The sequence below is a fragment of the Triturus cristatus genome, chromosome 4_2 (genome assembly GCF_964204655.1).
Source record: "Triturus cristatus chromosome 4_2, aTriCri1.1, whole genome shotgun sequence".
Lineage (NCBI taxonomy): Eukaryota > Metazoa > Chordata > Amphibia > Caudata > Salamandridae > Triturus > Triturus cristatus.
The window spans coordinates 328,254,239-328,278,233 of NC_140586.1; the positions used below are offsets into that span (position 1 = coordinate 328,254,239).

General features: G+C 47.9%; 1 pseudogene; it reads right to left on the reverse strand.

Moving 5' to 3' along the window:
• LOC146833813 (flavin-containing monooxygenase 3-like) overlaps positions 1-23,995 on the reverse strand; it is a 248,842-nt pseudogene that overhangs the window by 44,559 nt on the left and 180,288 nt on the right.

The following is a 23,995-nucleotide window of genomic DNA, read 5'->3' on the forward strand; positions in this document are numbered from 1 at the left end:
TCGCGTTTGCAGAGTGGTGTAAAAAGGGGCGTGGCCTCGGACAACCTCTCTGCAATCCAGCTGTGTGGCGCGTACTGGAGGTACCTGGTGGGCTAGTTGGCCCCCAGGGACCCTCAGTATTCAAGGGGACTTAATCCCCCAACTTACAACGTGCCAGGGGGCGCATTTGCAGAGTGGTGCAGGGGAGTCGGCGGAGCCTCCGGCGAGATGCCGGCTGTTTAAAACGTTTTTTTGTTAGAAGGGGGGCTGTGTCTCCCCCCTTCTTTTAATCTATTCTTGGACCCTGGGGACCCCATCCCCCAGGGCCTGCCACAATAAAAAAAAAAAAGCAAAAACGGGAAGGGGCCGCGCGGCCCCCCTCCTGAGGCCAATTTTGGCCCCAGGGACCCCATCCCCAGGGGCATTGCCTTGTTTTTTTTTTTACTGTTGTATGGGGGGCCATGTGGCCCCCCTTCCCCGGGGCACTTTTGGCCCCGGGGACCCGGGGCCTGGTCTTCTGTTTTTTTTAAATTTAGTTACGGGAGGGGGGCTATGTGGCCCCCCTTCCCTAGGCCACTTCTGGCCCCGGGGAATGGGGTCCCCGGGGCCAATAGCAGCCTGAGGAGGGGGGCCCGTGGCCCCTCTCTATAATTAAAAATGAAGGGTGGCCAGGCCCCGGGGGATGGGGTCCCCTGGGCCAGAAATGGTCTAGGGAAGTAGGGCCACGTGGCCCCCTCCAGTAATTAAATTAAAAAAACGGAAGGCCAGACCCCTGCCATTTAAAAAAATAAATAAAGGAGAGGGGGGCTGCGTGGCCTCTCTTCTGGGTTACTTCTGGCCCCGGGGACCGCATCTCCCGGGGCCGGCTCTTTGTGTTGGGGACCGTGGGGGAATCCTCAATGCCCTACAGTCCCGCCGGCTCCACGCCTCCTGCGGGAGCCGGCATTGCTTTTGCACAAGGGGAGCTGCTGACATGCAGCTCCCCTTGTGCAAAAGCAATTCTGCTTCGGTTTTTGGAAGCGAGAGCAGATTTTCTGCTCTCGCTTCCAAAAAATGAAGCAGAGTTTGCTATGGCAGGGCGGGAGCCGCACGGCTCCCGCCCTGCCATAGCAAACAGCAATGTCCCGGGGGTGGGCACCCCGAGACATTGCAGGAGCTGACCTTGGGGGGTGGCGGTCCCCAGGGCCATCAAGGGCTCCAGGAGCGGGGCCGCGCGGCCCCCCTCCCAATGTTTGCAAAGCTCTGGGGAGGTGGTGGTCCCCAGGGGTCCGTAACAGACCCCCATATTTTAAATACAAACTGCCCTGGGGAGGTGGTGGTCCCAAGGGCAGTGTGGGGGGCTCATGCCCCCCACACACATTATTTAGTATAACCCTAGGGAGGTGGCGGTCCCTGGGGCTTGGGGGGACCCGCGAGGCCCCCCAACCTTATTTAATTATACCACGGGGAGGTGGCGGTCCCCAGGGCTTGGGCGGCCGCATGCCCCCCCCACATTATAAATAAAGCCCCGAGGAGGTGGCGTTCCCCGGAGCTGCGGGGCCCCCTTGGGCACCCGCAAAATAATTTGACATGCCGCCGGGACCTGGCCCACCCGGGGGCTTAAATACAACAAAGCGCTTAATTTTTTAAAATTTAAATTAAATTACATTTTTTAAAATGTTGTCGTCCGGATTCGCGCACCCAGCGCGAATTCGGCCGATTTACTTTTTAAAAAAATGCTTTTTTTGGCCCTGAGCAGGCCTAGGGGGTCAGGGTGTTTGTACCCTGACCCCTTTTCTTGTTTTTCACTTTTTCTATTCTCTTTTCTTGTGACTCTCTACGTCATATTGTATATTTCTGCAGTGCCAGTTGACTGCCTTCTCTTGATGACCTGGCTTCACAATAATACTCTTCCAAATGGTACAGTTTCCCAACAACTTAGCTCTTTTGCTTTTGTTGCCTTCGGGCCACCATGCTGCAGATTTCTAAACTGGGAACTATGCATCCCTCTTAGCACTTGACTCTCAGGGTATTTAGACAGAGCAATTCAAGGTTTTGTCAAGGAGGTGATGTGGGCTAGACTCAAATCTCAGCAATGTGACAAATAAGCCCCAACATATCAATGTCTATGTATTGCTTTTTCTTTAAAAAGGAAAAATACTTTAGTACACACAAAACTAAATAGCACATATGGAATTAATTACAACTATATAAAGGCTAGCAGGTGGAAATACCAGTGGGAATACTTTCCAGAGGGCCTTGTACTGGTGGAGTACACTAAGGAAATGCCACATAGGCCAAATAATCCCTTAAATGTGAACTAGGCCCCCTATGCCAGGGGCACCTTTAAGGGTTTGTTCACCATTAGACCATAACCCCGAAACCAAAATCACCCCGTGTAGCAAATTATGGGATATACATTAATAGAGAGTAAGACCTACATTCAATAGTAGAGCATCAACATTTTACTATCAATAAACTTTGCAGACTGCTACTATAAATAGGAACATATTTAAGTTTTTATTATAGACAACCCATGTCTACAGGCTTTGACATACAGTGGCCAGCACTACCCAATACAGTGAACATTTTCATGAAAGTCTGTTTTATACCATTAAACAAGGTTGCCTATCAACAGCAGAAAACACAGAAACAGAATGTGTCCATACATTGGTAGGATACATCAAGAAATCCAAGGACACTCACAATTTGCCAAAACCGCTCCTCACTTCACAAAGCTTTGTATGGATGCACTTGCTTCTCCTGCAGACAACACAAGCAAAACATGCAATTTCGTAGGCCTTTGCCAGAGCTTATGAATGCACCTTTTGGCCTAAGGCAGTTTCTACTTAGGCCGCAATAAGCCTTTAAAGCGGCCATTGTGAATGCCAGTGAATCTTGACATTTTCTTTTTTTTATTTCAAAGTGCCCGCTTCTGCATTTAACTAAAGCGGGAGCCCCTTTGCCTCCTCTGGTCAGCTCCCTGCCGGCCTTAGTACTTCTCCCTTCTGTGCTGGCTGGGGCAACTGAGTGCACTTTCTGTCTCTGCCTTCTAACTTCAGCCCCACACCACCAGAAACGGCAATGAGAGAGGAAAGGCAAGTGCAGCACTGCTCTCAGGACAGACAGCATGACAGGCAGCAGCCCCTCCATCCTCACATGCCCGCCATGATCATCCCAGTGGGTTCCCCAGGCATGGTGACAATATTGTGTTTGCAACAAAGGGAGGTGATATGGATTTAGTATGATGGTGCCAATTACTTGCTGGTCCCCCTGGGGGCCCAATGTCTTATGAGCTTCCTTTGGACTTAGAATACCCCCCCCCCCTTACTGCCTCTGGTCTCAGGGCACCTGCTGGGATTTTCAAAAGAGCAGCACACAAACAGCTTGTTGAAAATAAAATAAGGCTGAGGCTTCTTCCTCCTAGCAGCAGAGAGCTGTAAAAAACTTTGGAACTGCACTCCTGTCCTTCCCTCTTGTAATCTCCTGACCTAAAATCTTCCTGCAGAACTATCCCACAATCCTCATTCAGACCTCCCTCCCTACCTACACTCCCCAAACAACCATACCTTATGCCACTTGCAGGGTGACTGTGTTTTCAGCTGTAGCATGGTCCCCCCCTCCTAGGACATCCACGGCAGGGACCAATTCATTGGTGTCCAAAGCTATACACAATGTTCAGGTTCATCATGAGGGAGGTGTTGAACAAGTGCCACCAGCACTGGAGATACAGTCCAACAATAATATATTGATATTTTGGGGCCTGTTGCCTTCCTCTTCTGTGGTTCTTGTTTTCTCAAGGACTCTTCTCCTGTGCAACGGTTTGTAAATGGAAGTGGAGCTTTCTAGATGGTGGGAGCCCCTACCGAGATACCACATCACCCTTGCAGTCCTTACAGATACTTCCTGGGTGTAGCCCACAGACTGACTACCAGCCACACAGCATTGTTTGAATTTTAAAAAAGGATGCTTGACACAACATAGGAAAACATCCCTCCATTGGAGCCCACCTGCAGGTTTGGTTTCTCCCATCCAAGCTTCAAAGGGAGCCACTGTGGTGACCGAAGCAAGACTGGTTTGCCTTTGTCTGCTGTAGAAATATCTTACCCAAGCTTGTCAGAGTGAAACACGTAATCATCTTATGGAGATTTGTCCCATGCCTATTCATCTCCCAGGAGAAGGCTAATCCTCCAGGGTAGCCCTATTGCTCAAGGAGGGGCTTGAAGTGTCTGCTGGTCCGCAGAGTAATTAACTCAGCCCAACAGGGTAGTGCAAAATATGAATTCCATGAAGTCTGCCTCAGGTAAATATTTAAAATTTTGAAAGTACCAAAATGAACGCACAAAGGACTAAAGTGACATTAGATATGCATCCAGGATCCCAGAATTCCTATTCAAAAGTTAGATGTTAGGTGCATTCTACCCATCGTGTAAAAACAGTTTAAATACTACATATCCTGCACTTCAGCCAAGTAGAAAGGGGATTTACAAAGCATTGGAAGGCTATAATCTTTTTTAATCTGGGTCTCTCTGTGACATTGCTACCTGTGCACAAATACCAGGATGAGTTAGACAAGCAATTCCAGTCAATTCCTGTCAGCCTTAAAACATGTGAAGATGCTTGTGGACCTATATCGCATGTCCCCATCCTCAGAGCCTCCCACCACCAATCTTATATTAAATGTTAGGCACTGAGAGTTGATGCTCAAGTCCAATTAAAACAGACAGCAACCCCCAATTTACAGAAAGATACTACAATATATTAGATCTTCCCCAAATCAATGTTTGAAAATTCACAACATTTCACAAGTGTCCCCAAATATTTTTAAAACATTTAACTGTGTCTCTAAATTGCCTGAAGTATGTGTTCATGAATAGCCCCACATCTCCCTCAAATGTATTGACACCAGGCAGGCAAAATAATCCCCCTGGGGAATTTCAGTATAGATCATGCAAAAGCGTTCATTTGCCAGTTTTCTTGCCTTCGCGGATCAACTGCAGAAAGCAGACCTCGGCCAGATCCAAGGTTGCAGGTGACAGAAAAGTAACTATCACGTTCTCCTTGTCGAAGACAGCAGGTGCAGGGGCTGCTGCAGTGCCCATCACTTCTGGCGTAAGAGACACACTGCAGTTTCACTATAAAATGTCTTCTAATTGGCTAAGTGCACAAGAAATTTCTAAAGTAACAAGAGCGACCCATATGTCCTGTGAACTGGGTATTTACCATTAAGTAAAAGAACAATGTTCACAAGGAACTCTTTTGACAGGAACAATATATGATTTGCAAGACAATATAACTTGCTAGATTTAAACAAGGAAGAACAAAACAACAAAAAATCAAAAATAAACTAAAAGATCTTAGGATGGATCATTTAGACAATATTAAATAGGTATATAAGCCCATAAGACAATGGATCTTAATCATGCTCACTTCAGCCAAAGTGAGTGTGATTTTATTTTGCAATTCAGGCAGTAATACAATTCACAAAGAGTAGAAGATATTTCAAATATATACAATATGTACAATCTGAACGTGATTTTGTGAACCCCAGTGAAGTGACCATAACCTAACAGTGGTGCACGAAAAAATGTAAAATGACCTAAGTGAAGGCTGTGGTTATTGGAAGAATGGGAAAAGAGGAGCCTTTAGAATTTATGATACATTGGATTGTATTAGTGTTTTTCATGGGTTCTCTCTTTATGCAGTCGACGACGTTTCGACCCTCTCGAGATACGGGGTCTTTTCAGGACAGAAGTGCTGGGGACTGTTAAAAACAAGGGCTTGATAAGAATAGAATGGTACATGGTAGAAGATAATCATGGTCTTATGGGCATGGTGAGCAGGAGCTTACCATAATACATATTTTATTCATTCTGAAACTTAGTCACGTTTACTTTTCTTTTTGACCATCCATTTACTCATGTATCCCTCTACCCACTTTTCTATGCACCCATCTATACACTCATTTGTCCATCCATCCATCAACTCACTCCAACTACTAACCCATCTTAACTCCACAAACTCACCTATCTACTAAGCATCTAGGCGTCCACCCACCAATCATATCGTTCAACCACTGGTCAACTCACCTACTTTTAAGCTATACATCTAACGGCCCAGTGCTAACAACTCTAGAAGGAAATACATTTTATCCAGGTGGCCAACTCTCCATTAGTTGAATATATGATATAGTATTGTTCACCGCTGCTACTTTAAGATTACACACAATGACGTTTCGAGATCCTTTCAAGATCAAATAAGCTAAATGACAACATTAGCAAGAATTCTTTCAAAGCTCCGAGACTGCTTTTATATATTAAAAAAACAATAGTTTTAAGTTCTTTCAATTTCTGCTGCTCCTCTCGCTTTTTGTGGGCGGGAGGTTTACCCTCCTCACCCTTTGCCCACCCCTAAAACGTCAATGCCTCCCCCAAGCCCCTCTCTCCCCTGGACTTTTTTTTTTCGGGATTTCATGGCGCAGCCCCTCAGTGTGGAAAAACAAGGCAATCACTGGAGGCAAGAGCGGTGCACTCAGGTGCGTGTTCCTTAGCATAGGGATGGGGAAAAAGGGCTCTGTCACCTCGACCCACATGCCAGGTGATGCAGAGCAGGACGTAGTTGGGGTGGTGGGGCTTCTAGCTCTGCAGTCTCCAGCTTTATTAAACTTTCTCTTTTCTCCTCTCCACCATACACCCACTGCCCCTCTCATCTCTCCCTCACACTGCCACTACCCCCCTCATCTCATAATTCCACTACCCCTCTCATCCCTCCCTCACACTCCCTGTCTCCTCTCTATACTACCTGATCCCACATACTTTCCTCTACTACCACGTATGGTGCAAAAATCCACCTCTTTCCCCCCTGGGTGTCCCTCATACTCATCCCTCTCTCTCTCTCTTGTATACTCTCACACCTCTCGCTCTCTCACTCACTCTTCCCACCACACCAATATTGGCTCAATTGAGGTCTTCAAGCACAATTTCTTTTTAATGCTTATCAACATTTCCTTCCCTCAAACCCACACTTTCCTCCTCTTCTTAGGCTCTCTTCTAGATACACAGGTGCTCCCTATTTATGGTTGTATGACCTGATCTCAACTTTATTCTCTTTTTCTCACACACTGTTTCTGCTCCTCTATCTAGAGTTCATTCACCACTCCGTGCACAAACTAGCTATCCCTCTCTAGCTTTATTTCCATCTATTCTATGCAGCTCTCACACCTATCTATTCAGCATATCACATAATCCAAAAACACAAATGCACTATACACCACACAAGTCCACCCCCCACTATTCCCCAACTACCAGTTCCAATTCAACCCACATAATTCCGCTCCAAACCATATACATCTACTCCATTACAAAACACATAGATAAAAGACATTGTCATTTACAATATCAATAACTCTAACTCTTGTGAAAGCGAGACCTATTGCATTGCAAATGCTTGTTTCCTTCTGGGTTTCCTGCTGGATCCCTGTAGCCCTTCATGTGGCCATCTCGTATGTACGTTTTGTCTGTTTACTTTCTATTTTGAATCAGCAATCAACTGTTCTTTTGAAACTACTTTTCTTCAATGTTTTGCCCAATTGGTGATTTCTTTTGATGTCTTGCCTGTTAATCACATGGCAATTATGTAAAAGCATAATGGCTACTGAAACGAGTTGTCTTTTCCTGTTATCAGAGAGGGCAACCTAGGTATGACCTTGGCACCCAGTACTTAACAACAATGTGCAAAGTTGTATTGCTCTGGCAGAATTTACATTTACTCATTAACCCCTAACTGGCAAAATAATACTTTAAAAATGGTTTTAGTGACATCTTCTACATGTGTGCACTTTCAATATTTTTTTGGGGCAAAAGTAAAATGCAGATATTTTTGGAAGCTTAATTGTGAAGAAGACTGAATTAATATTATATTTTTATATTCAGTTTTTTTAGCACTGTTTGTGTTTGACATTCATAAAATGAATGTAAAATTGTGTGTTTATAGTTAAGAAAGAAATATTTATTATCATTAGAATGTTATATATTAGCTTTTTTTGTGATATTGTCATTATGATTTAATATGATGCTGAAATAATTAACACTGAAATAATAATAATAATAATGCATGTCAGCAATGAAGAAGGCAGGCCCCTGATTTGGAGGCACTGTGAACCAGCATGCCTCAAGAAACATTTCAGTTCTATCCAGATTTCCTAATTGTGAAAAGAAGACATCAAAATAAAACAGCCAAGGTACATGTTGGTCAAGCAGACTTAAATAAATAATGCTGCATTATCGCTAAATACTTAAACTAAGTCTTGCCCGTTAGTGCACAGTTATTGTATTCAATGTCTTATAGAAAACAGTAGCACAAAATGAAGACAATGGTTCAGGACAAGTATGTACCTTGTGCAGGGTAGAAAACAAATATTGATTTTGTGTAAAGTTTTCGCCTGTTCATTGTGAGAAGAGTTAACAGAAAGCTTGAGAGATATATGTATCAGATAACATTTGTTTTATATTTCACTTTGGCATGTTTTCCTATTAACTTCCCTTGACATGTTCCTCCTCCTCCTCTTACAATTGTCTTACCCTTGTTGAGCATGAAGGTTCTACGGCTTTGTGTGCTGGCATATGGACTTGAAGTAAAGGTAACTCTTCTATGTGCTTCCTTAATAACCAAATTTTTGACCACACTGTGAGACCGGCCTCGTGGCGTGGGTCCTCCCGACCAGCCAGCTACCCTGCAACCACGCCGAACCTCGATGTTACAGCCTCCCGGCCCCCGTGGGCCAGCCTCCCGAGGGCCGGCCAGATCCCCAACACGCATGCCCGACTGAGGGAGGGCGAAACCCCCCCAAAACCAGACCGAGAGGCGCCGATCCGGTCACACCTCTGGTCTCTTCCCCGAGGGAGGTTCGATGGACCACCAGGCCCCCGGTGAGCAGGCGCCTCACCCGCTGGGTGTCTGGAGTCCCTCCAGGACCCCCCTGAACAGATCAAAGGACCAGAACCCCGACACACCGCCCCAGGCACCAGACCCCTCTCCACGAGGACTCCGGACTTCAAAGAGGAGGGGGAGTATAACAAGGGGTACTGAAGGGATGGGAGGAGAAGAAGACCTGGACTGACGAGAGCCTGCTGACGCTGTCGCGGCTCCTCGAACTCTGAAACATCTGAGCCCTGCTGACGCTGTCGCGGCTCCCCGAACTCTGAATCATCTGAGCCCTGCTGACGCTGTCGCGGCTCCTCGAACCCTGAACCCTCCGAGCCCTGCGGACGCTGTCGCGGCTCCTCGAACGCTGAACCATCCGAGCCCTGCTGACACTGTCGCGGCTCCCCGAACCCTGAACTATCCGAGCCCTGCGGACGCTGTCGCGGCTCCTCGAACTCTGAAACATCTGAGCCCTGCTGACGCTGTCGCGGCTCCCCGAATTCTGATCCATCTGAGCCCTGCCGATGTCGCCGCGGCTCCTCGAACTACGAACCTCCGGTGCCTGCTGAGTGACTCACGGCCCGCTCCTCCAAGAGAACCGGCAGAGATTGCCGAGAGAAGCAACACCCCCTCAGCTCGAGGATTGAGAGCTGTGCGGCGGGTACTCCGCAGAGACACTGATTCAAAGACTGTCCCGCTACCCCTTACCCCTCATCACGAGACCTCTGCCGCTTGTGGCACTAATTCTGCTCCTGCCTTCCGGATCATAAAGATCCCTAATAACCTATGATAAAATCTATTATCCTGCAACAAACTACTGTGTGGTGTCCCTCTATCTGAAAATAGTAGTGCAGCGTGTGCGATCCTAGGTACGAGACCCTTCCAGGAAGGGCCTCCCCGCTCTTGCTCGGCCGAACTCAAGGAGAGGTGGGCCTCCGGGTGGTCAGGAACGTAGTCCGCAACATCCCGGGGGAACGCTTTCCAACATTGGTGGCAGCGGCGGGATCCGAGCCAACACCTAGAGATCGTGCAGTAGACGGCTAACGCACTACCCAGAAGAAATGGAAGGAGAAACTTCCCTAGGTGCCGCCGGCACCAACCCGAGCACGACATTCCGAGAGGACCAGTTGGAATCTTATACGCACCGAGAACTGAAACAATTTTGCAAAGACCTTGGAATCGCTACCACCGGACTAAGCACGAAAGAGGAATTCCAGGAAGCATTAAGAACCTGGGTCGAGGCGGGGACTCCCCAGACACAAACAGAAGGAGAGCCTCCTAATGAACCCCGAAGCAGCCCGGGGAGGAACGGCGCCCCGAGGGGGGCCTATCCCCAGAGGAAATAACGGACCGAGAAAGAGGTCGCAACCACGAACTAGAACTAGCAAAATTGAAAATCGAAGGAGAGATAAAGCTGGCCGAAAAGAAACTGGCGGTAGAACAGTTACGCCTACAAGGAGAACTTGAGGAAAAGAAACGACAAAGAGAACACGAAGAAAGAAAACTCCAGCTAGAGCACGAACGTAGCCTGAAGGAGATCGAGCTCAAGGCTAAGAATGCAGAAGTCAGACTCCCGGAAACCCGACCCCCTTCCGCCAACGTGGAACTAAAGGTCCACATCCCCAAAGATGTGGTGAAAGAATACTATAAGAACGACGACATCCAGCAATGGTTCAAAGCCTACGAAGTCGCCATGACCTCCCACCGAGTCCCGCAGAAAGACTGGGGGGCTGGGCTGTGGGGCCGGTTCCTGAGCGAGGGAAGAGATACCCTGCTGGACCTGCCTTCCACGGTAATGAACTCCTGCAGTCACATGAAAGAGGCCCTAGTAGCCAGATATGGGCTCACCCCTGAAATGTACCGGCAACGGTTTCGAGACTGCAAGAAGATACCCGGTACCACCTGGGTGGAGTACGTGAACTTTTACAGCCGGGCCTTGGACGGGTGGATCAAGGGCAGCAAGGTCTCCACCTTTGAGGAGCTGTTCGACCTGATCGCTTGGGAACACTTGGCCGCTAATTGCTTTGTAGAACTACGCCAGCACCTCCTGGACAGCAAACTCACAGACCCTCGAAAACTGGCCGTCGAGGCTGACTGGTGGGTAAACACCCGGGCCTCCCGGGGTCCCGTGGGAGACTACGGCCGCCACAGTCAGGGCCCCCCCCGCCAGAGGGGTGGAGGGATTCAAGGCCGGCCAAGGGAACTTCCGGGGGATATCCCCACGCAGCCCCCCCAGAGGACAACCTCCACCCTTTCCAGCTCCACCTCCAGCCAGCACCGGGCCACCGGGGAGGCCGGGGCCTCGCGTGAGGATCACCTGTTTCCGCTGCCAACAGACCGGACACTATGCCAGCGACCCTCAATGTCCCATGTTCCAGCGAACCGCCACAACAACTCCACCGGTTCGACAAATGGCCTCCGTAGCCCTGGGGGAAGAGATGGAAGACTCCGAAGAATGGGAACCCGCCGCCATGGCCTTGGTCTCCCTAGGGGACCGGGAGATGGTCCCCGGAGCGCCCCTGCCCGCTAACACGAAGAAGTACCGACAGCAGGTGACGGTCAACGGTCACCGCGTCGAGGGCCTCCGGGACACGGGGGCGAGTGTCACGGCGGTTCATTGTCACCAAGTCTCCGAAGATCAGATCCTACCCGGCGACTTTTGTCCCGTCATATCCTAAGACAATTCCGAGAGCCTCTGCCGGATGGCTCTGGTTCCCTTCGAATGGGGGGGAGTCACCGGCAAGTTAAAGGTGGCGGTACGAACCTCCCAGCCCATGGACTGCCTCCTGGGCAACGACCTCGAGAATTCCCCGTGGGGACAAGTGGAACGAAGAGCCCATCTCGAGATGATGGGTCTACCCGAATGGGTATGCGCCACCACGCGCTCGATGACTCTCAGAGTGCCTTCCTCCGAGGAGGGGGAGGCCATGCCGCGGAGCACCGCCACCATCCCCGAGGTCCCAGATGCGCCACCCGAGGCCAACGACCCCCTTCCGGACGAAGCGACCGTTCCCGACGAGGGGTCCGTGCCTTCCGACCCCGAACCCCTGACCGAGCTCGAAGACCTGCCAGAAATGGCCCAGTGGCACTGCGAAGGAGGCCCCTCCCGAGAAGAATTCTGCCAAGAACAATCCACCTGCCCGTCCCTCATTGGACCCCGACAACAGGCCGAGGCCCAAGCAGCAGGCGACCAGACTGGCAACCACTGGGTATACAGGGAAAATGGCCTCCTGTACAGCGAACAGAAGTCGGCCGAGTTGGGATCGGCCCGAGTACTAGTGGTACCCCTGCGCTTCCGAAGTCTCCTCCTGGGCCTGGCCCACGATGTACTCCTGGCCGGACACTTAGGCCAAGATAAGACCTACCAGCGACTCGTCACCCACTTCTATTGGCCCCAGATGCGAGCAAATGTGGAGGCCCACTGCAAATCCTGCCCCACGTGCCAGGCCAGCGGAAAGAGTGGGGAAAGCGCAAGGCTCCGCTGCAACCCTTCCCAGTCGTCAGTACCCCTTTTGAGCGGGTAGGGATCGACATCGTGGGACCACTGGACCCCAAGACAGTCCAGGGCCACCGGTTCATCCTCGTCCTGGTGGATCATGCCACCCGTTACCCCGAAGCCATCCCTCTCCGCACCGTGACGGCCCCCGTGGTAGGCCTGGGCCTTGATGGGGATCTTCTCCCGCGTGGGGTTCCCCCGCGAAGTCGTGAGTGATCGGGGTACGAACTTTATCTCCCGATACATGAGGTCCCTCTGGCAGCAGTGCGGAGTATCGTACAAGTTCACCACCCCGTACCACCCCCAAGGGAACGGCCTAGTCGAGCGCTTTAACAAGACACTGAAAGGAATGATCATGGGCCTCGCGGAACCCCTACGCCGGAGGTGGGACGTCCTCCTCCCATGCCTCCTGTTCGCCTACCGGGAGGTTCCCCAAAAATCCCTGGGGTTCAGCCCATTCGAACTGCTATATGGACACCCCGTCCGGGGACCCCTGAGCCTGGTCAAGGAGGGTTGGGAAACGACCCCCCGGGGGACCCCTCCGGATGTGTTCCGATACATCTTGGCGCTCCGCAACCAGACCCGGAAATTCAGAGAACTCGCAGAAGCGAACCTCGAGGCTAGTCAGGAAGAGATGAAGCGCTGGTATGACCAGAATGCTACGCTGGTCGAGTTTCAGCCGGGCCAACAAGTCTGGGTCATGGCCCCGGTGAAGCCTTGCGCCCTCCAAGATAAATGGACTGGACCCTTCAAGGTGGTCGAGCGGAAGAGCCAAGTCACCTATCTCATCGATGTGCAGTCCCCGCGGAACCCCCTCCGGGTTCTCCACGTGAACCGCCTCAAACCCCACTTTGTAAGGACAGAATTGAGTTTGCTCCTGGCCACCGACGATGGGGCCGAAGAAGACACCGAGCCCCTTCCAGACCCCCTGGGGGCGAAAGAGACCGATGGTTCCGTGGAAGGGGTGAGACTATCAACCACCCTCACAGCCCAACAGTCCGCCGACTGCCGCCAGCTCCTAAGGCAGTTCGCGGACCTCTTCTCCCTAACCCCTGGGGTCACCAACTGGTGTGTCCACAACGTGAACACCGGCGACAGCCCACCCGTGAGACACCAGCCTACCGGGTCCCTGATCGTGTCCGAACCAGCATCCAGACCGAGGTAGCGAAGATGCTGGCCCTCGGGGTGATTGAACCCTCCGACAGCCCCTGGGCCAGCCCGGTAGTCCTGGTTCCGAAAGCGGCTACCCCGGGTGTCGCCCCCGAACTGAGGTTTTGCGTGGACTACCGAGGACTCAATGCGGTCACCCGAGCGGACGCTCACCCTATCCCCCGTGCCGACGAGCTCATTGACCGCCTCGGGGCCGCTCGCTACCTCAGCACCTTCGACCTAACGAGCGGATACTGGCAGATTGCCCTCACCGAGGGAGCCAAGGAGCGCTCCGCCTTCTCCACCCCGGATGGGCACTACCGCTTTAGGGTGATGCCGTTTGGAATGAAGAATGCCCCGGCCACCTTCCAGCGGCTGGTGAACCGGGTCCTGTCCGGACTAGAGGGGTTCAGCGCAGCGTATCTCGACGATATAGCGGTATTTAGCTCCCAATGGACCGAACACCTCCAGCACCTCCGACAAGTCCTGCTGGCTCTGCGCCGGGCCGGCCTCACCATCAAAGCCAGCAAATGTCAAATTGGGCACGGCTCCCTAACCTATCTGGGGCACCAGGTGGGAAGCGGGCAGGTCGCCCCCCTCCAGCCAAAGATCGACGCCATCATGTCCTGGGAACCCCCCACGACCCAAACGGAAGTCCGGGCCTTCCTGGGCCTCACCGGGTACTACCGGAGGTTTATTAAGAACTATGGCAGCATCGCAGGCCCCCTCACAGAACTAACCTCCAAAAAACACCCCAAGAAAGTACAATGGACTCCCTCCTGCCAGAAGGCGTTCGACACCCTAAAAACCGCCATGTGTGCGGCTCCGGTGCTCAAAGCACCCGACTACGCCCAGGAGTTTGTGGTCCAGACGGACGCCTCGGAACACGGCATCGGGGCAGTCCTCTCCCAGTTCGACGACAAGGGCATAGATCGGCCCATAGCCTTCATCAGCCGAAGGTTGCTGCCCCGAGAACAGCGGTGGAGCACAATTGAGAGAGAGACCTTCGCAGTAGTCTGGGCCCTCAAAAAGCTATGGCCCTACCTGTTCGGAACACACTTCCGAGTACAAACGGATCACCGACCCCTGCAGTGGTTGATGCGAATGCGAGGGGAAAACCCCAAACTGCTACGCTGGTCCATCTCCCTCCAGGGAATGGACTTCACGGTGGAACATCGCCCCGGGACGGACCACTCCAACGCGGACGGCCTGTCCCGATTCTTCCGCTTCAGCGAGGAGAACTCCCAAGTGGATGGGTAGTTCTCCCCGCCTTTCAGCTGGGGGGGGCCCGTGTGAGACCGGCCTCGTGGCGTGGGTCCTCCCGACCAGCCAGCTACCCTGCAACCACGCCGAACCTCGATGTTACAGCCTCCCGGCCCCCGTGGGCCAGCCTCCCGAGGGCCGGCCAGATCCCCAACACGCATGCCCGACTGAGGGAGGGCGAAACCCCCCCAAAACCAGACCGAGAGGCGCCGATCCGGTCACACCTCTGGTCTCTTCCCCGAGGGAGGTTCGATCGACCACCAGGCCCCCGGTGAGCAGGCGCCTCACCTGCTGGGTGTCTGGAGTCCCTCCAGGACCCCCCTGAACCAATCAAAGGACCAGAACCCCGACACACCGCCCCAGGCACCAGACCCCTCTCCACGAGGACTCCGGACTTCAAAGAGGAGGGGGAGTATAACAAGGGGTGCTGAAGGGATGGGAGGAGAAGAAGACCTGGACTGACGAGAGCCTGCTGACGCTGTCGCGGCTCCTCGAACTCTGAAACATCTGAGCCCTGCTGACGCTGTCGCGGCTCCCCGAACTCTGAATCATCTGAGCCCTGCTGACGCTGTCGCGGCTCCTCGAACCCTGAACCCTCCGAGCCCTGCGGACGCTGTCGCGGCTCCTCGAACGCTGAACCATCCAAGCCCTGCTGACGCTGTCGCGGCTCCCCAAACCCTGAACCATCCGAGCCCTGCGGACGCTGTCGCGGCTCCTCGAACTCTGAAACATCTGAGCCCTGCTGACGCTGTCGCGGCTCCCCGAATTCTGATCCATCTGAGCCCTGCCGACGTCGCCGCGGCTCCTCGAACTACGAACCTCCGGTGCCTGCTGAGTGACTCGCGGCCCGCTCCTCCAAGAGAACCAGTATAAATGCAAATGGTCCCAGAACATACGTAAAATTGAAAAAAGGTAAACAAAATAACTGTTGCAACGAATAAGGCAGAACCAAAGTGTTATTTAATCACACTTGGAACAAGCACATAAATGCATTTGAAAAAATCACACTATTTATAAAGGTGCAGGGTGCCACGGGGAAGGGGAAGGAGTGACGAGTTAGGTAGGGTAGTAGGATAAGTGACATATAAGTGTTCATAACAATAATACAAATCAATTGCTGGGCACGTTGCTGTCGTGCCGATTAGTCAGGATTAGAGTCATTCATTGACAAAATTGAATGTTTAACCGAACAACCATATACAAGTGATAGTCCACAGTGCTCAACGCACTATTGAATGTATTGGCATGGTGGGATGTCGACGTTTCGACCCCTCTTCCAAGGTAGGTTGATTAAATCCTTACAGGTGGGGTCTTCCTCAGGTGGGCACCAGTTAAAGGAACGAACATCTAATCAGTGTCAGCTTAACAGCAGCCAGATCCGAGCAGTTGGAGTCTCGAACGCCGCTTCAAGAGGCTGTTTTTCCAGTGATTCATTTTCACTCAACATACCGATCTACGCGACGGTGTGCTTCGATGGAGTAATCAATTCCTCCCTTTTGTTTCAAGCAATACACGTGCTTTTCACTCCCACCCGTCTTTGGAGCCTTTTTGCCCTGCTGTTAAGCTGACACTGATTAGATGTTCGTTCCTTTAACTGGTGCCCACCTTCCCCTTTCAACCATCCTCTTTGTCCTGAGGAAGACCCCACCTGTAAGGATTTAATCAACCTACCTTGGAAGAGGGGTCGAAACGTCGACATCCCACCATGCCAATACATTCAATAGTGCGTTGAGCACTGTGGACTATCACTTGTATATGGTTGTTCGGTTAAACATTCAATTTTGTCAATGAATGACTCTAATCCTGACTAATCGGCACGACAGCAACGTGCCCAGCAATTGATTTGTATTATTGTTATGAACACTTATATGTCACTTATCCTACTACCCTACCTAACTCGTCACTCCTTCCCCTTCCCCGTGGCACCCTGCACCTTTATAAATAGTGTGATTTTTTCAAATGCATTTATGTGCTTGTTCCAAGTGTGATTAAATAACACTTTGGTTCTGCCTTATTCGTTGCAACAGTTATTTTGTTTACCTTTTTTCAATTTTACGTATGTTCTGGGACCATTTGCATTTATACTGTTTGTTACCCAGGTCCCAGTGACTATTGGGTTTGCCCTTTGTTCTAACGCCTCCAAGAGAACCGGCAGAGATTGCTGAGAGAAGCAACACCCCCTCAGCTCGAGGATTGAGAGCTGTGCGGCGGGTACTCCGCAGAGACACTGATTCAAAGACTGTCCCGCTACCCCTTACCCCTCATCACGAGACCTCTGCCGCTTGTGGCACTAATTCTGCTCCTGCCTTCCGGATCATAAAGATCCCTAATAACCTATGATAAAATCTATTATCCTGCAACGAACTACTGTGTGGTGTCCCTCTATCTGAAAATAGTAGTGCAGCGTGTGCGATCCTAGGTACGAGACCCTTCCAGGAAGGGCCTCCCCGCTCTTGCTCGGCCGAACTCAAGGAGAGGTGGGCCTCCGGGTGGTCAGGAACGTAGTCCGCAACATCCCGGGGGAACGCTTTCCAACACACACATGCTGCTGTAAATTGAATTGTTGTAGGACATCCGCCATGTTTGTGATTGAGTATCTCGTCCGTCAACCTATATATATATAATATTCCCTAATTTCCTTGACTTGGCACATTGTTTGCGTATATAATGGATATTTACTATTGTTGGGTATGTCAAACATTTCTGTTCGCCACTTTCTGCTTGCTTGAACTTACAACCCAGCTGCCTTGCACAGATAGGTAATATTGAAATACATCTTGAACATGGATCTGCTGTTAAAGGGTTGTATTATATGCTGAGCCACACTTACCATGTCTTCTTCTTTCGAACATTCTCTTCATTGTCTGCCACCATGACACTCCTGGGAGGTAATCTACAGGATCCTGCAGAAGAGATTTGCAAACATCTACCTGTATCACTAACGTAGATTAGGTCATTGCCAAATTTACAATTTACCGAACAAACACCACAAACAAATTTGTCTCTCCTGTTAATACGCCAAACAATTTTACACATATTGCTGATATACTAAAATGGTCTACCAGGATTCAAACCTACAAGTAACAGGTTAGATGCAGATGTCTGTAGTACACACTCATGAGGCATCCGTATTACCGAGTGATAATGGCAAACTGAATATTAAATTCAATTACAGGAAAAGATTATTACACCCTCCACACAGTCCTTACTGAATGAGTGCACACCTGGGTTCAAATCAGGCACATAGATGTGCCTTATAAAAATATTTTGAAAGACCTATAATAATCCTCACATCCGCACTGAGGGCAGTGGCAGCACATCAGACCATGCAGGGCAGGAGGGAGGGGTCTCGTACATGGACTCGGACAACAGAAGGTAGGGAGTAGGTGGATGGGGCAACAAGCTAATTGTTTAGGGCAGGTGGGAAGGGCTGTGGCAGAACAACAGCCACACATGGCTGTAATAAAGGAGCAGGATCATGGACTTAGACAATGGATGGCTAGGAGGAAGGGAGCATAAGCAGCAAACTTGGGTGGGGGCAGCACAAGACCAGGCCAAACCCTGCATTCAAACCCCCCCCACACACACACTGTGCATTGTGATGGGAATCTTACTTAATATTGAAAAAAAAACGTAGAAATTTACTTAAAAACCAAAGGTTACAAGGATGTTATACTTAAGAAATAGAATTAAAAAATCCTTAGAATAAAAATATCTCTGATGTCATTTGAGATGTCATGAGTGATGTCATGAGTGATGTCACTGACCATGTCATGAGTGGTATAATATGTGAGGGAATAAGCAGTGCATTGCAAGGAGTACGTTACAGTTAGCTCAGGTAACTACAAATGTTGAATTTCACTGGTTTTGTACGAGTGAAATCTGAGCCTAAATATAATGCCCCTGTAACCTTTGTTTGTTCAGTGAATTTATATATATATTTTTCATGAACGGGTGATCGAAGATCTAAACAAACTTTACCACAGAGTAAATCACAGGAACAGAAACAATAAGTATTGTGACCGCCAGTATGAAAATCTGATTAAAAAACTCAAAAACAATCATGAGGTTGTCATCAATAAGTCCGATAAGGGCGGAAACATAGTTATTTGGCCTCGAAAGGAGTATATCCAGGAGGCACATCGCCAATTAGATAATACTGACTCTTATGAAAAAACCACCATGAATGAATGCAAAATAGGGTTTGAAAAAAGATCTACAACAATGGAAAAGACAAGGACTAATCTCCAATGAGGAATACAAATTCATGCACAACAAATTCCCTGTACTCCCTACGATCTATTTAATACCAAAAATCCACAAGAAGACTACCCCGATGCCCGGCAGACAAATTATCTCTGCCATAGGAGGGATATGTGAAAAAATAACACAATATGTAGACTTCTTCCTCCAAGATTGTTTTGAATGTGGCTTCTCACCAATAAGCCACACCCAATCCCTGCACTCCCACCTGGGAGGCAAATATACCACTGCACCTTTGAATAATGTACACTTTTGAGCATGTCTTACCACCCCTGGCACAGCAAGACTTCAATACAAAACAAACAGCACCTTTTGAAAAGGGGTTTTATTTAACAAAATGCAGAGACTCTATCACTTCTAGAATAAGGCTTGGGGTTTATTACATAATACTCTCTAAACAAAGGCTATCTCAGATACCAAATGCATAAGATTCAAATATATGTAGCAAACTTATAATCTAAAGGCATGAATCAATAACTGAGCAAACTATAATACTGATTAATAAACAAGCAATAACTGATATAAGATAAGATACACCGGACGTCCTGCAAGAGATCAGAAATATATATATATTTATGCTAGCTTGTATGTTGGCTGGTGGGAGGAACAGGTTCTTAGGACAACACACTCAACCATGTATTCTGAAAATGTCATGCATTGGTTGCGATTTATCGATTATGTTTTTATTTTGTGGAAGGGTGATCAGGAGAGTGCAGATAAATTTATCCAGGAAATAAACAACAACAATGTAAATTTGAAATTCACATCACACATCAGCACTCTAAGTGTGGATTTCTTGGATACGAAGGTGTATGTAGCCGGTAACAAACTGGACACCACACTGCACCGCAAAAACAACGGCGGGCAACTCTACGTTGCATGCTAAAAGCTCGCACCCAAGGCATCTAGTCAAAAGTATTCCTTATGGTGAACTCCTTAGGCTCAAAATGCAGCACAGAGGAAGAATTACAAAGGTGCACACAAGAAGTCAAAATAAGATTCAGGTTGAGGAGGTATGATGAGAAAATCCTCACTGAAGCCACCAAAAAAGCCAATGGTAGAACTAGAGAGTCCTTATTACAACAGAGGCAACTTGACACGAAATTGGAACCTGTATCCATGTCACAAGCCTCATGCAGTACAAAAGACGATAGTCACATACAGTAGTCAAGAAAGACAGTTAATAGTCAATAGTTCATAAGAATTGGCCCATAATACTCACAGATGGCGTACTGGCCCCCAGGCTACCGGCTTCACCAACAGTTACCTTTAGACGGGCATTATCGATGAGATTCCAGCTAGTTAAAAGCACCCCAGATATCGGCTTGAGCACAGTGTGGCTTAAACCTAAGCAAGGATTCTTTAAATGCTCCTCTTACAGGGCCTGTAAGTTTGGTGAGAATACAACATACTATGTAAAACCCTTCTGCCCTAAAAAGATAGCCATCAAAGGTAACTTCAATTGCCGGACAGAGTATGCAGTGTATGTGCTGACATGTACCTGTGGCTTGAGAAACGTGGGGAGTACCAAGCTACAGGTATATGTGAGAATTTTACAGCACTTACGGGCCATCTTTAATAACGATGCCACATATACAGTGGCTCATCATTTTAAAACCGAACAATACAATGACATCAGCTGCCTCAAATATTATGTAGTGGATACTGTCCCCAATCTCCGCCGCAGAGGCAATAGAGAACGGATGCTGAGAAAGCTCGAGTCACGCATGATTTTAGAATTTGACTTCAAAACACCGACAGGGCTTAATAACATTGAAGATCTCCACAATTTCTTGTGAAACCAGGAGGAATCTTATAATTTATGCAACTGTGAAAAATAGCCCGTAAGGTTCTACAGTTGTGGTATAAGCGCAAACCAATAAGTAAAACAAATGCTTGATAGTCTCTTTAACTATGCCTAAAATCCACTTAGATTTGGTTAGAACTATGACAGGACTAACACAGGGATGGTTGAAATACTAAAGATATACAAACACAAAAATCTAAGCCTGACGCCCAGTAATAACATCTAATTTGAATGTACAAAAAAATAAAACCCAAAAAATATTTTAATAGATGTGTGACATTGTAATAAATTAATAATTTGCACCTAGTATATATATGTACTGTGATGCACCAAGCACGTTAAGCACTTTTCACTAATTAGGCAGCTACTATGCACATTAGGCAGCTACTATGCACATGAGCACTTTAATGAGATTGACAGGCTCAATTTGCACATCTGATGGCTTAAAGATACTGATTTTAGAATTCATACAAATAATGTTGAAAACATAAATACTGTGGTGTAGAAAACAGGGAATGAGCCATTTTGTTTAAAGTGCATTTATGTAATAAGATAATCGTCACAACATCTCCCCGGTATTCATATAATAATGATGCAGCCATTCGGTGGATCAGGTTTTTAATGACCTTACAATGTAAATTAGATAATCAAATTATCTCATTATATATATTCACCTATTTATTTATTTATGTATTTATCGATTTTCAACATTTGTATGCGTTATAGATTATGAATCTAATGAATGTTTACATATATCATGAAGCCTTTACGAGCATTACCGGCTGGTAAAGTTGTTGAGATGAATGACGACATACGCAAAAAATAGAGTCTTTTCACTTTGTCTATTGTGATCACATGACACTGGGGGGTTGTACAAAAAGTATTACCGTAAAGCGTTTTGTTATGTGATCAAGGTCACTTGGTGACCGAAACGCGTTATGAACAGATAACTGTGAGAAAATAAAGAAAATCGCACTACTACAAGTGGAGTTCGTGCTCTCTTTGTTCGCCGAAAGGGCGCGCTTGGTTGAATCTGATATATATATCTATATCTATATTCACTGAAAAAAACATAGGTTTCAGGCATGTTATAGTTAGAAATTAGCATTTAAAAAACCTTAGAAATTCACTGAAAAACCATAGGTTTCGGGGCCGCTATAGTTAGTTGGACATTTCACTCATACAAAACCATAGAAATTCCACCATTATAGTTAGTTCAGCTAACTATAACTCGCGCCCCTGCAATGCACTGCTGATGACGTCACATATTACATCATTCATGACATGGTCAGTGACATCACTGATGACATCTGAAATGACATCACTGCTGACATCATCCAGTGAATGTGGTTTTCTTTAAAATTTAAATATGTATTATATATATACCAAGCTGTATTGAAGAATGAATGGATGTATAAGTGTCTGGATGGAGGATTTAGTAGGTGTGTTACTGACTGTTGAAGTGAATGATTAAATGTATCTTACTGAATACATGGGTTAGTGTCTAAACTAACATATGCCAAAGGCAAAAGTGGAACTGGTCCAACCAATTTTGTCCGCATATTGACAAAGCAAGAAAGCACGTCAACAAATCTATTTCTGCTTTCCTCAGAGACTATGGTATGGGTTCTATATACCACAACAACTTGCGTTACAACATGCAAGGCATTTATAGAAGAGACGGTGTACATTTCACTGATGAAGGCAACAGAGTCTTCCTCTAGAACTTTAGACTCTGCATCGGTACTTACTTATAGGTACCAAAAAACACTTCATAAACACAACGGCTCTTTTTAGAGCCCCCTAATATCTTAACACTTAAATTTGTTTTTTTCTTCTATTTTTTTATTGGTTTTTTTTTCTACCATACGCGTACGGTAAGCTTACCGTACGCGCACCCCACGATTTAAAAAAAAAAAATGTAAATGTATTTTTCATACTTTTATGACCTTCTTGGACCCCCTGACAAACGCTAGGGGGTCTGCAACTCTCTTCGTTGACCCCTTTCCACGTTCTCCTCCTTTGTTTATCAGTGTGAGACACACAAAATGGAGGCCGACACTTCCTGATTTCGACCGATTCGAATGTTTACAGTCATGTAACCACCAATCAGAATTGCGCTCGCGCACGGCAGCGTACGCGTACGGTAAGCTTACCGTACGCGCTCGGAGTGCGCCTATAGATATATATATTGATTTAAATGCTATTTTCTCAGCAAATACTGAACACATTTACACCAGACCTACAAAAGGCACATCCCTGAACTGAGGACTACCTCTCTGCCAAATTTCAAGTAATTCTGTTCAGCCGTTCGGACTGTAGCTTGGACTAAAGGTCCTATGGAAAAATGCATGGGGAAAACACGTTTTGGGACCCCCCCTTTTTCTCAGCCCCCGCTTGACGAATCCCCCCGAGACTTTCAGGGTAGGAGCGGAGCAGAGCGCCCCACCTATTTTGAAAATTTCGCCAGGATTCGTCAATCGGTGCCAAAGTTATTCAAAATAGAATGTTGCGGATTTCCTATGGAAACACGGTCCTAACTATAACTACCTACTGGCGACCGCCAGTAGGTAATATATATATATATATATATATTTCTCCAAGTGTTGAGTCATAGACACAAACATGGCGCACACACTTTGTCAGTATTTTAAGTTCTTTTATTCCGCTCCAACGGCAGACAAACGCGTTTCGGCCATGCTGTCCTTTGTCAATGTCAATGCATACAATGTTTGCACCGAATAAATGAACATTGTTCCACCCACGTCATCTTGAATTGAAATGAAAAGAGGACTGCAAAACTCGAAAAACTCTTTCAAATAAGCAGATCTAAATAGCTGCCATTTTGAACTGGTAAGGAGATGTTATATTCCTATACCTAGAGTTCTGAAAACATATGTGCAAATACATATACAGCAAGCATATCATCTCTTCTTATACAGAGTAATTCCTAAATTAATTAGAATACCCTTCTTCATAATATTACGCCCTGAATGGGCAGGGGACATGTGTGCAAATGCAAATACAACAAGCATGTCATTTATTATTTTGCAGAGTAATTACTTAATTAATTGGAATACCTTTCCTTCATAATATTTCGCCCTAGATGGGCTGGGGACATGCCATATTTTATTTTC